This window comes from Narcine bancroftii, chromosome 9 (genome assembly GCF_036971445.1).
Source record: "Narcine bancroftii isolate sNarBan1 chromosome 9, sNarBan1.hap1, whole genome shotgun sequence".
NCBI lineage: Eukaryota > Metazoa > Chordata > Chondrichthyes > Torpediniformes > Narcinidae > Narcine > Narcine bancroftii.
Window position 1 is genome coordinate 108,056,783 of NC_091477.1, and position 12,586 is coordinate 108,069,368.

General features: G+C 42.8%; 1 protein-coding gene across 1 annotated transcript in view; it reads left to right on the forward strand.

The window, feature by feature from the left end:
• Positions 1-12,586, forward strand: part of anos1b (anosmin 1b) — a 106,316-nt gene that overhangs the window by 218 nt on the left and 93,512 nt on the right. The gene's annotated exons all lie outside the window — the stretch shown is intronic.

Consider the following 12,586-nt stretch of genomic DNA (forward strand, 5'->3'; position numbering starts at 1 on the left):
GAGGGAGAGGGGACCCTGGGTCTGGGGAAGGGAGAGGGGGTCCCTGGGTCTGGGGAAGGGAGGGGGGGTCCCTGGGTCTAGGGAAGGGAGAGGAGTCCCTGGGTCTGGGGAAGGGAGAGGGGGTCCCTGGGTCTGGGGAAGGGAGAGGGGTCCCTGGGTCTGGGGAAGGGAGAGGGGGTCCCTGGGTCTGGGGAAGGGAGAGGGGGTCCCTGGGTCTGAGGGAAGGGAGAGGGGGTCCCTGGGTCTGGGGAAGGGAGGGGGGGTCCCTGGGTCTAGGGAAGGGAGAGGAGTCCCTGGGTCTGGGGAAGGGAGAGGGGGTCCCTGGGTCTGGGGAAGGGAGAGGGGTCCCTGGATCTGGGGAAGGGAGAGGGATCCCTGGATCTGGGGAGGGGAGAGGACTCCCTAGATATGGAGAAGGGAGAGGGGTCCCTGGGTCTGGGGAAGGGAGAGGGGGTCCCTGGGTCTGGGGAAGGGAGAGGGGTCCCTGGGTCTGGGGAAGGGAGAGGACTCCCTAGATATGGGGAAGGGAGAGGGGTCCCTGGATCTGGGGGAAGGGAGAGGGGTCCCTGGGTCTGAGGGAAGGGAGAGGGGTCCCTGGGTCTGGGAAAGGGAGAGGGATCCCTGGATCTGGGGAAGGGAGAGGGATCCCTGGATCTGGGGAGGGGAGAGGACTCCCTAGATATGGAGAAGGGAGAGGGGTCCTTGGGTCTGGGGAAGGGAGAGGGGTCCCTGGGTCTGGGGAAGGTAGAGGGGTCCCTGGGTCTGGGGAAGGGAGAGGGATCCCTGGGTCTAGGGAAGGGAGAGGGGTCTCTGGGTCTAGGGAGGGGAGAGGAGTCCCTGGGTCTGGGGAAGGGAGAGGGGTCCCTGGGTCTGAGGAAGGGAGAGGAGTCCCTGGGTCTGGGGAAGGGAGAGGGGTCCTTGGGTCTGGGGGGGGGGGGGGGGGGGGGAAGGGAGAGGGGACCCTGGATCTGTGGAAGGGAGAGGAGTCCCTGGATCTGGGGAAGGGAGAGGAGTCCCTGGGTCTGGGGAAGGGAGAGGGGTCCCTGGGTCTGGGGAAGGGAGAGTGGTCCCTGGGTCTGGGGAAGGGAGAGGGGTCCCTGGGTCTGGGGAAGGGAGAGGGATCCCTGGGTCTGGGGAAGGGAGAGGGGTCTCTGGGTCTAGGGAAGGGAGAGGAGTCCCTGGGTCTGGGGAAGGGAGAGGGGGTCCTTGGGTCTGGGGGGGAAGGGAGAGGGGACCCTGGATCTGGGGAAGGGAGAGGAGTCCCTGGATCTGGGGAAGGGAGAGGGGTCCTTGGGTCTGGGGGGGGAAGGGAGAGGGGACCCTGGGTCTGGGGAAGGGAGAGGAGTCCCTGGGTCTGGGGAAGGGAGAGGAGTCCCTGGGTCTGGGGAAGGGAGAGGGGTCCCTTGGTCTGGGGAAGGGAGAGGGGTCCCTGGGTCTGAGGAAGGGAGAGGAGTCCCTGGGTCTGGGGAAGGGAGAGGGGTCCCTGGGTCTGGGGAAGGGAGAGGGGACCCTGGGTCTGGGGAAGGGAGAGGAGTCCCTGGGTCTGGGGAAGGGAGAGGGGGTCCCTGGGTCTGGGGAAGGGAGAGGGGTCCCTGGGTCTGGGGAAGTGAGAGGACTCCCTGGGTCTGGGGAAGGGAGAGGACTCCCTAGATATGGGGAGGAGAGAGGGGTCCTTGGATCTGGGGAGAGGGATTCCTGGATTGGGGTGAAGGGGAAATCCCTGGATCTGGGGAGAGAGAAGGGGAAATCCCTGGATTTGTCGAGGGGAAAGTGGTCCCTAGATCTAAAGAGAGGAGAGGGATCCCTGGATCTCAGGAGAGAGGGGGTCCCTGGACCTCAGGATCTGGGGAGAGACAGGGTTCCTTTATCTTGGGAGAGAAGAGGGAACTGTGGATCTCAGGAGAGTGATCCATGTATTTCGGGAGAGGAGAGGGATCCCTAAACCTCAGGAAGGAAGAGGAATCCCAGGATCTTGGGAGAGGACAAGGATGGGGATCCATGGATCTTGAAAGAGGGGAGGGATCATTGGATCTCAGAAGGGATCCCTGGATCTCAGGAGAGGAGAGGAATAGCTGCATTTGGCAAAAGAAGGAGCTCTTGCATTATGAGAGGCGAATCCTGGGTATAGGATCAGGCAAATCCCTACATCTAGGGAGAGAAGCGGGAATCACTGGATCTCAGGAGGAGGGAAATTCCCTAGTTCTGGGGGAGAAATAATGAAAGAGGATTCCTGAATACAAGGTGAGATAATTGGGGGTTCCAGGAAGTGATAATCCCTCGATCTTGTAGGGGAGAGAGAAATCCTGAGACTGGGAAGAGGATTGGGGATCAGGGAAATCCCTAGACCTGGGAGAAGAGCGGGGGTTTCTTGAATGTGCGAGAGAAGGGAGATTCCTGAGTCAGTGGATATACAGATACCATTTATGCAATAAAACAGATACATAATATTACATGAAATTGCCTTGAGTCTACCATAAGCCAGAAAAAGATTCATAGCATTGACATTGTGCAATACCACTTACACTCAGAGAAAAAGAAGCAAAAGAGAGTTTCTCCCCACCCCCCAGAAGGATTCTCTTGGAAATACAAGAGGTTGTTCCTGATTCTATAAAATAAGTGAGATTGCATGTACTGTGGAAAAGAAATATCAAATAGCAGGCACTGGGTAGAGAGATCATTCTTGGATCCGCAAAGCTGCAAGTAGCAAAGGGAATTCATAGATCTAAGAAGAGATAAAAAGGCCACTCTGGATCTAGTGAGAGGAAGGAAATCTGTGAACCAAGACAGAAAGAGGGGATCCCTGGATATTGGGGGAGGGGAGATGAGTTTAAGATGAGAAAAGGAAGGAATCCCTGGATATTGGACAACATCCCCTTTGGGCATAGACATCTAGTGCAAAAAGGCATAAAAGTCGAAGACCTGAATGATTCTAACCCTCCTATTTAGCTACCTCAGAAAGTGAAAATCTGTTTTGGCAAAACTGATTTTTATGGCTTTTCCCAATAGTTGTTACAACTAGGAAATCGTTAAGGTACAGAAACAAGGATATAAAGTGGAATCAGCTCTCAATTATATCTTTGCACTGGATTCCCACTATCAAACCCTAATCCTGGAGAACAGGAAGGGGAAAAATAACATTTAAGACTTTCTGTATTCAAGTTTATGATCACCGGACTGTACAACCTGACAAAACAGCATTCTCTGGTTCTTGGAACAAAAACATGCAAACACATAACCAGGCATAATACATATGCAGATAAGTGATGCATATGCAGAACTTATATAAAAATAAATATTGTTTAATAAATAGTAGCATCTCAGCAGGTTAGTGTGAGCAGTTAATTCAGCATTCCCAGCCTGCTGGTTCTGGCTCTGATATCCCTGTATCTCTCCCAACTGGAGCAGAGAAAGATACTGTGTGTGGGTTGGTAGAGGTCTGTTGTGTTCAAGAATAGGTTTGATGGATTCAAAGAGAATCAAGGCTGGACACATGGGCTTTATTTACGCACAGAGGAAGTCACTAAAGGGCACACAGATCAGGTGCAAATAAATCACTACTGAACATTCTCAACTCCTGATTGGGATTGTGAGGGTTGAACACACAATACCATCAACTCACTCTACCTCTAGCAGGCACAGCACACTAACAAACAGTAAATTCATTACAACTAACAAGTATACCAAATGAACCTGGTCTCTAGCATCACCCACAGCTTGGGATCCAGGACAGGCTCATTGCATTCGGCCCTCTGGAGCTGCCTGTGGCCTGCAGCCTAGAATTCAGAGATGATCTACATGCAACAGCAGCAAACAAAGAGAGAGGGGGCAGAGACTGCACGAGCTCGGCTTTTTCAGTGCAAGATCCATCCACATGACCTGCAAGGACCAATCATGCATAAGCCTCATCTGTGGGAAAATCTAACCCTTGACTGGCAGATGAGGTGACTTCTGACGAGGGTCCAACCAGAGGGGTCACATGACTCTCTGCAAACCACATTCCTACCTGATTCCAGACAGAGAGACCACATTATCCTCACAATCCACACTTCCACCAGGTTCCAGATGACGAGACTACATGGGCCTCCACAATCCACACTGCGGGGTCCTCAAAGATTTTGCACCCCCCTCTTCAAACTTCAGTCTTGGTAGATTACTTCTTTGTTGGGGTGGGGGTGGGGGGAGCCCCCAGTGATCCTCTCTGCTGCTCTTATGGTTGTGTGGATTAACCTCTGATCTAATTTTCTACGGCAACCATACCACACTGTGATGCAGCCAGCCAGAATACTCTCGATAGCACTCCTATAGAAAGTTGACAGAATGGTGGCTGGTAATCTTGCCTACCTTAGTCTTCTCCTGACAAGTAAGGAGATGTGAATCTAGAAAAGGTCACTTTTTAAGTGGACTGCAAGGCACTTGGTTCTCTTTAGTCTCTCTACTACCGAATTATTAATGTGTAGTGATGGGTGGTCGTTCCTGGTCCTCTTGAAGTCCACAATCATCTTTATTGTCTTATCCACATTGAGCCTCAGTTTGTTATTCTCGTGCCATATCACGAGGCTTTGCACCTCTTCTCTATAGTGTGACTCATCATTATTGATGATGAGCCCAACTACTGTTGTGTCATCTGCAAACTTGAAGACTCTGATGGAGCTAGATCTGACAGTGCAGTTGTGGGTCAGTAGCATGTGTGATGGTGCTTGACGTTCTGCTGCCAAGGCGGACAGACTGTGGTCTTTCAATGAGGAAGTCTGGAATCCAGTTATAGAGATCAGTGTTGAATCCCAGCATGGGCAGCTTCTCCACCAGCCTCTGAAGAATTATCATATTAAATGCTGAACTGATTTTGATGAATAGCAGCCTAGCGTATGAGGCGTCATTCTCCAGGTGGTTCAGGATGGAGTAGATGGGCAAGACTATAGCATCATCAGTGTTTCTTCTATAGCCGAATTAAAATGGGTCCATCTCTCTGGGAGGTATACTTTGATGCTTTCTTTCTCCTAACCCTCCTTGCATTTCAAAATGAAGGTCAGTGCCATGGGGCAGCAGTCATTGAGGCCTGTTACAGTTGCCCTCTTTGGTACCAGGGTGATAGTAGCTTGAAACCCACAGGGACGATGGACTGCTGCAGTGACATGCTGAAGATGTCCTTAAGGACCTCTGTTAGTTGGTCCAAGTAGTCCTTCAGTACCTGACTAGGTATGTTGTCAGGCATTGCTGCCATTTATGGGTTCACCTTGGATTGGGTTCCCCTCACCTCAGTCGCACCTATGGATTATTAAGTGAAGGAAAATTCCTTACAATGGATTAAAGATTATGAAAGATTTTTTTAAATTCAGTCATCGAATAGAAATTATCCACCAACAGAGAGATTAGGAATCACAATGTGAAAATCTTATATTTTTTGCGTAATTGTCTTCAAATGTTTTAACAGTCAGATTCCACAATTTTCTTTCCTAAGATAGAAGGCCTGATGAAATATTTTACTTGTTTGGAGGATAGTTTCAGGTAGTGTCAGAATTCCTTTTAAAATCAACTGGTATTTCTCCATATATTGTCATGGAAATTTAACCAAATTCAGGCAGTTCTTTAAACTCATTTGCAAAACTTAGTAGAGTGTAGAAAGTGAAAGAAGCCAGTCATGTCACAGATCTTTCACAAAATTTGATTTAGCATTTTTTACCTTTCTAGTCCATTGCACATTATCAATGCCTTTACATTGCCAGCAACTGGGACAAGGGTTCGAATCCCACGCTGCCTGTAAGGAGTTTGTACATTTTTCTTGTCTCTGCATGGGTTTTCTCTGGGGGCTCTAGTTTCCTCCCACCGTTCAAAACATAGATTTACTTGAGTATAAATTGGGAGTCATGGACTCATGGGCTGAAATGGCTTGTTACCGTGCTGTATGTCTAAAAAATTTTTTTAATTAAATATTAGTTTTCTTGGGAACAAGACACTTCTGTGTTTCCAATATGTCATCAATATATTTAACAGTTTCCCTCAAATCCTAGAATTGTCTCAGAGATTCCATTCCTCATGGATCCCAAAACCATCACTGTACCCACAAATCTCCAACAACCAATCTCATTCCGTATCCTGTACCATGAGACCAGTCCTCACCAAGGAACAGATATCTGCCTTCTTTGCACTATTCTTGACTATCTCAGAGTAAATGTAATCCATCTTCCTGAGCACCTTGAGCTTCCAAAAACAAAACCTAAAATTGTTAACTTGAACCTGCCACGCTGTCCACCATGTGTGTGTTTGCAGACACTAAACTTTTGATTTTACTTCATTTTTTTTTGGAGAAGGAAACAACACGCTGCTTTACAACAATATTTTTTCTTGGGATCATTCTAAGATAAATATTCTGGTGAGTATTGCTTTCAGGATTAGGTAATGGCTGTGCATAAAGATTTAAGGGGCTCTGTGCCAACAACTTTCTCAATATGCACAGGATTTACAATCTGACCAAACTAATACACCTGCATTAAGAATAATGGCAATCCCCAGGTTAAAAATGAGTTGCATTACCTAGGTCTGTCTTTAATTAGGATTTGTATGCAAGTCGAAAAGGTACATATAGTCTTTATTTAGTGTCAGTTCGTCAAATGTTTATCTTAGTATATAGTGTATATCTTTCCTTTCTTTGCATATAAAACACCTCAATACACTAAAATATCTTAAACATAATAATTCAATACATATTATCCCTCACAAGAGAACATGATGAACTCTCTTGCAATACTGGGCAATGACAATGCACTGACCCTAACCCCATTGTCTCCAGCATCTTCATTTGCTTCCTCCCCCGTCTTGCTCGCTTGTTCCCTCCCTCCCTCCTGCTTACCCGCTCGCCCTCTATCCTGCTTGCTCGCTCCCCCCTCCCACTCGCTCACTCACCCCACCTCTGCTCACTCACCCATCCTCTGCTCACTCATTCCCCCCCTCCCACTCGTTCACTCACCCCCCCCCCACTTGCTCACTCACTCCCCCCTCCTTCCGCTCACTTGCTCTCCCCTCCCTTTCACCTTGTTGGGTGATGGCATCGTCGCGTGTGAGTGTCCTGCAGCATAACCATGCTCAAACTAGAAGTTCAAAACATTCTACTTCTGGTTGACTTTTTGGAATGTATGATTTCTTCATAGTTCGGCGTTTTCAACCTGGGGACTGCCTGTAAGCAGTTTAAAAGATAAAAAATACTACACTGAACATGCTTCACTTTTTTTTTTAATTTTCAGTCACATTCTTTGAAAACATTTAACTGTTGCTGCATTTACAGGTTCCTCCTGCTCTACAAAGCCATCCAAAAAACATATGATAACATTATAAAATAATTAAATCCCCCACCCCCCAAGTTTACAAATAAAGCCTCTGATTGAGTGAATCTTACTAAGCAGAGAAAAGGAGACACTTTAAGAGAGTCACATAATGACATCAACCAGTTCTTCATCCTGGGCAACACCATTGCTGTTTCAAACAGCTGCTACAAGCAAAGCATGATCAAGGCTCTGCACTGGCTGAATATTTACTCTAGTCTTCACCAAAGGTTTACGTGTTACTTCAGGGAACATTTACTTTTACAATTTTAAACTTACATATTTTACTTATTATTCTATTCTTATTTATTTTAATTTTTAAAATTTATTTTGCCAGTTGCTTTATGTGGTGTCAAGGCTGATCAGCCAATTGTGTTGAATAATTTCTGGAGGCATGCAGTAAAGTGCTGACTAATTAAAATTGTAAGGGAAAGCTAATTAATGGTTAAGGCTTGCAGCTGCAATAAAAGAAGAAATTAAATATTAAGATAAAATGATAAAAATACACTTAAAATTACATTTTTTAACCATGGAATAGAATGGATGAAATCACCTTATAAAAGTGTGTTTGGAGCTGGAGAGGTGATTCAGCAAAATTTGTAATTTTATACATGTTGACAGTAATAGTTCGATCAGTGAGAATTTCTATTTAGCATTTTTTTTGCAGCAAGAATATTGCATAAAAGTTTACACTAACACCAAATTATTGATTCTGTGCCATTTAATCTACGAGGAAGAAGGGAATCCCATTCAGCATCGACCAGATTGTGTGGATACTGAAAGCTGTTCCCAGTTCTACGTAGCAATGTGGCATCAGACTTTGTCATTACATCAGCAAGCATTTGGCCCTACTAATAATCAAGGCTTAATTTTATTGAAAAGTACAATAGAAACAGTCAATTTAATCTCAAAATTAGTTCAAGGCATCTGCATCACATATTTGTCAATAAACTTGATGATGCATTGCATCTATAATAGCATAACATCCTTATAGTATCTCCTCTGTCCAGATGGGCAATAATGGATAACTTTCATGGGCAATAAATGTTTATAATTTTGCAGCTAAATATTCCATTTTCTAAATTAGCTTTAAAGCTGGCTGAATACTTCATTATTTATAACAGAATCTTAATTTAAAATTGCTTTTTAAGATTCATCAAAATGCTTTGGATTTTTAAGTTATGCTCAATTATGTTTAAATACTGTAAAAGCCAAAATTATAGTACCACCTGTTAATTTGTACTTAAATTAAATGCATCTTGGAAGAATACCTGTGTGTTATACTGAATTGTCCATCATTTTTATAACTACTGCTGTTCAGAAATTAGAAAGGTAAAACATCTTCTGCTTGTTAAGGACTCCTCAGAAGAAATCTGTGCAGAATTCTGAATGAGTGTGGAAGAATAAAAACAAAAGTGAGTACTGAACTAGAGGTCAGGATTTTTTTTAAAAGAAAGCACTTTCATCTTAGTCCATGATAAAGAATTCACTTAAGTGCAATGACATTGATCTGTTTTTTTGGGGGGTAGGCTGGGGGTGGGGTGAGAACCTTTGTGTGAATGTAATAAAACAGAAGCTTTTTGTTAATTTTCTCACTGACGTTTACAAGTTACTTCAGCTTCGATTGAATTCCTGTTGGTCATGTATTAGTTGAATAGTAAATCACAAGTATCATTTGAAGCCCAGCATAAATGTTTCCTTCACTGCGGGTCCTTATGCCATTAAAGGGTTGATTTCACAAACTTTTAATAAACCATGGAGCTTTTCATGCCAGGAATACTTGCCAGGAATTTGGACAGGAAGGTTAGAGATCCCCTCAGGATCTTATATCCATTAATTTTAATATTGCAAAACCCCGTGTTCTCTATACTTTGTTGATAGTGTTTGGTCCATAAGAAAAGCTTCTGCTAGAAGCAGTGTAATCTACTTATCCATCTCTAGAAGTTGCAACATCATATAAATGTCTTTATCTTTGTTTAAAAGTTGACAGGTGGCTTCTAATTTGCATTAACATTTGAATTAACTTTTGATACAATTGTGGAACAAATTCTGTAATGTAGCTGAGAAACAAACAAAATATTGAGGAATTCAGCGAGTCATGCAGCATTCAGAAACAGCAAATTATAGTCCATGTCATTGCCCATCTTTTGCCTTCCATGGAAGCTGCCTGGCCTGCTAAGTATCTTCAACTGTTTCAAAGTTTAACTTTATTGTCAGAGTACATACATGACATCACATACAACCCTGGGATTCTTTTTTTCCTGTGGGCCAGGCAGAATTGTGTGCTTCTCCAGTTTATCACCATCTGTAGTCTTTCTTGTTTACCTGATATACCAGAAAACTAAAAAAAAATGTTTTGGTTAATTGTGCAGGTGAAACAACTACTTATCCTGGATGTAACACAGATGAAAACATTTGTGGTTTTACTCACATTGCTGTAGACTACTGTTGCACATTGAATGTTTGATATCAATTATACTGCAGCTCAGTTGTTAGTCACCTCTTCACTAATTCTGCAGTTGTGATCTGGTAACTTAAGTATGTAATACAGGTTGAAACTCCACCACAATACTGAGGATAGACTAAATTGTTGGAGATGCTCTCTTCTAACTACAATATTTTTTTTCCTCATGTGGACATGCATGATCCAATGGGATTGCTTCAAATAACAGAATAGAAAATCTACAGTGTCCCAATCAATAATTATTTTTGAAGCAAAATTGTTAATACAGATCAACAAGTCATTATCAACTACCGGTAGTTCTCTGTGGGAATTTGCAGTGGTCAAATTGCCTGCTGTATCTGAGTACTAATTGGCTGTTATGCCTGAGTATGCTTCAACAGTACTCATAGTTTGATGCGAGAATGTGCCTGGGTCCAAGCTATGCACATCTTTTTCTGGGGTACATGGAATGGTTGGTTTCAGCCCTATTCAGATCTCCTCCCTCAACTCAGTTTTCAATACATATGCTGCTACGTATACTCAAGCTAAACTCTGGAATTTCAACACCTACCTCTGAGATGTCTTCCTTTTTAAACCATGGCTTCTTCTCCAGGGGGGAAATGATCCTTGACCACATTTCATATATTTCCACTACCTCTGCAACCTATCTCCATGACAACTGTGGTTTCACCCTATCAGAGATATTAATTGCTCTATATATTTCTTCTCCACCATCTCTGCAACTTAAAACTAACTTTTTTTTTTCTTTTCCCTGTTCTAAGGAAGAGTCTTTGGCCCAAAACTGTTTCTCTTTCCACAGATACTGCTTGTCCATTTTCCTCAGCATCCTCTGCTTTTATTTTATAATAAAAACAAAACCTAGCTGCCTGAACCTCTTTTCACCCTCTCATCTGCTAACTTCACAATCAATGCTCTCAGTAGACCTGGTTCTTTATAATCATAAAAGGTTCCTACTTTCCTCATTTGAATGTTTTGGAAGCATACGCATAAAAAGAAAGATCAAGAGCGATATTATAGAGTGGAGCACTGAAATCCAGTAGGAAGGCATGATTAGAACTTTTAACTTTAGGTTAGAAATCTGTGATTTGTGTTTATACTGAAACTTTTAGATGTGACTTTATGAATAAATCTAAATTTCCTCATTCATTTCAACCATAGCAGACAATTTCAAGCCCTATGTCAAACCTCTTGAGATTTAAACTGGCTACTTGATTGCTTCAGATGTGTTAAAATACTATGACTGGCTGCAAGCTATGGTTGGTGTATTTTTTCACTTTCATATATACTACATACATTACATTGCCTATTTACCAGAAATATTTCAAAATTATGCAACATTGCCATTTCATTTGTCTTTTATAAACTTTTATGAGAAAAATTTATTGTTTTATTTCATTTGTGAATCTACTAAGGATTATAGATCCTTTCAGCTTCTCATTAATACCATTCACAAAGTTCATTTCCACCATTCCCAAATGTGTGGTAATTTATATTGGTCTATAATCAAACATCATCTACCATTTAGACTAGTGGTTCTCAACCTTTTTCTTTTCACTCACATACCACTTTAAGTAATCCCTATGTCTTCGGTGCTCTGTGATTAGTAAGGGATTGCTTAAGGTGGTATGTAAATGGGAAGGGAAAGTTAAGAATCACTGCTCTAGACCCCATTGCTACTGAAATATTTTGCTTGAGAAAAATTGTCATTGGCCCATTTCCTTTGGATTTATGAAACCATGAACATAACGAGTCAATCAGGTACAATTAAAACAGTAGTTTTCAAACATTTTCTTTCCACCCACATACCACCATAATCAATCCCTTACTAATCACAGAGCACCTATGGCATAGGGAATACTTAAAGTAGTATGTGAGTGGAAAGAAAAGAGTTGAGAACCACTGATTCAGAGCAATTAATTAATTAATGATCTGCCTCTTCGATTTCACAGCTTGTTAAGCTTATACCATACTCGTGTCTATTTAATTTGAGTTTGAGTTCTGTCATAATTTAATTTTACTTGGAAACAGTAATCGCTGTAAAAGTCATCTTTAGAAAATGTTTTAGGTTTGTTTTATCATTATTAACTCCTCTATTCAGTATTCATTGCTTGCTACCCTTTTGTTTTTTTTAAGCCATACCTTACCTGAACCACAAGTGATTTGTAATGAATTCAGTCTTTTTTTGTGAAAATGTTCCAGTTTTCTTATTTTGGGTTGTTACTTTCTCAGAGGTCAGAAATTATTGTTATCAATTCATGCTGACTTACATTAATAATTAATTCACACACAAGAACACATAGAATATTCAGAATTACACTTGACAATGAGGATTTTTGCTTCCTGAACTCTTGAGTATATTTTATGTATTTTGGTCTGCTGATCATGAACATCGCCTTAAAATTTTCCTATTGAATGCTGTTTTTTTATATAACTTATTTTTGTGATTTTTTTTGAAAAGGTGGCATGGTTAGTGGCGTAGCGGTAAGTGCAAAGCTGCTACAGCTTCAGCAACTGGGATTCAAATCAGGCGCTCTCTGTAAGAAATTTGTACGTTCTACCATGGGTTTCCTCCAGGTGCTCTGGTTTCCTCCCACTGTTGAAAATGTAACCGGGTGTAGGTCAATTGGGTGTAATTTGGTGGTGTGGGTTGTAGCCAAAAGGGGCTGTTACTGTGCTGTATGTCTAAAAAAAAATCTATATTTAATTAGAAATGATAATAACATTATTTTGCACATGAATGAATCAGGCTGATTTGCCATTAACTCTAGCTGAATTTTGAATATGGACATCTGATTGATCTTTTCTA